Raw genomic sequence first — 1,586 nt, 5'->3', positions numbered from 1 at the left:
GTTCTTATTGTTGTGGTCACAGTTTATTACAGCAAATTGATATAACAGAAAATTAGCAAAGGGAAAAGTGCAAGGGACAAAGTCTGGAGGAAACCAGTCTTGAGCTTCTAAAATTTTACTTCCAGTGGAGCTGCATAAGATGTGCTTAATTTATCTAGCAACAATGTATGAAAACATGTGCAAAGTTTTTTCTACTAGGGAAGCTCCCTTGTGCTTAAACCTAGGAGTCCAGGGTTTTAATGAGGATCAGTCACATAAGCATACAATGCCTGTAGAACTTACCACAGTCCTTCTAGATCCCCAAAGGAAAGCAGGTGTTCACTATAAATTACATTTGTTTGCACAATTTATCTAGAAAAACTGGCAAAGCATGTTTAAAGGCCCCCAAGCTTACAAAATATTCTTATCAGCTAGAACATTCAAAGACCTAGATTCCTAAGAATTGGTCAAGGGCTAACCCATTATAAAGATGGCCCACTATTGAGAATGTGCAAGGTTTGAAAAACTCAGGCCTTCTAAGTTAAGTCTTTCCTCTATAGATGGCTGGTGCACTAGCAGCCATCTTGTGATTTGGGGAGTGGAACCTCGGCTAACTTGTGTGCCTCTTTCTGTATTCACTAATCTAATCCTAGCTACTGTTAATACTTGTCTCCATTACCATTGACTGAATCCAACTTCCAACTCTCTCTTTTTTCTTTTTTTTGTCTTTACTCCTACAGCATCCGGTCTTCCTAGGTGGTCTCCCATCCAAGTACTAATCAGGCCCGACCCTGCTTAGCTTCCGAGATCAGACAAGAGCGGGCTTTTTCAGGATGGTATGGCCGTAGTCCCAACTTCCAACTCTTAACTGACACTAAAGTGTATGCTTATGGTACTTCATTTCCTCAGTTTAAAAATAAATATAAAGTATTCTTTAAAGAAGATTTTATTAATTAATAGTTCTCACTGAGTTGTAAATTAAAGACATATTTGAATTTTTAAGAAATATTCCATCAGTATAATCTCTAGGGCTCCCCACCACTTGCTTTAAGTTGTGAGATAACAACAAAGAGGTCAAGAGTTAATCCATTGAGAATCTTGAAAAGCTCAATTTTTTAATTTTGCTTTGTAAACCAAGTTTGGCTAATGTTAATTTCAAGTAGAGGGAAATAAAAAATGATGTTTATATGATTCCAAATGCCAGGTTAGCCAGTATTATCTACTTTATTTTTTTTATCTCTCTCTTTTTCTCTCCCATTCTTCTTCATTACATACCTCAAGTTCATAGAGTCTGCTTTATTCAGAGAACTTTGGTGACTGCAGTGATAAATTGCCTGCATCACTTTCTCAGTAATGTCATTGGGTTTTAAGGTAACTAGAAAATGAGGGCTCCAATGGACCATCAGTATCCTGCTCCCTGCTCCTTTGATTCTGCTCTAGGAGCAGATTCAGTTTGAGTATCAGTTTAAGTGACATCAGAAATATTGAGAAACAAAAATTTCTGAATTTAAAGCTTTCTTTTGTGAGCTATCATGATAGGATATTCAAAGGTTATGAGCTACTTTCAATAATTTTAATAGAAGTTTATAAATAATTACATAAAATAA

General features: G+C 36.1%; 1 pseudogene; it reads right to left on the bottom strand.

The window, feature by feature from the left end:
- Nucleotides 1-710: 710 nt before the first annotated feature.
- Nucleotides 711-829, bottom strand: LOC111737426 (annotated as a pseudogene).
- Between the last annotated feature and the right edge of the window lie 757 nt (nt 830-1,586).

Source organism: Pteropus vampyrus, unplaced genomic scaffold (assembly GCF_000151845.1).
Source record: "Pteropus vampyrus isolate Shadow unplaced genomic scaffold, Pvam_2.0 Scaffold26, whole genome shotgun sequence".
Lineage (NCBI taxonomy): Eukaryota > Metazoa > Chordata > Mammalia > Chiroptera > Pteropodidae > Pteropus > Pteropus vampyrus.
This window is presented reverse-complemented; position numbering and strand designations above follow the sequence as displayed.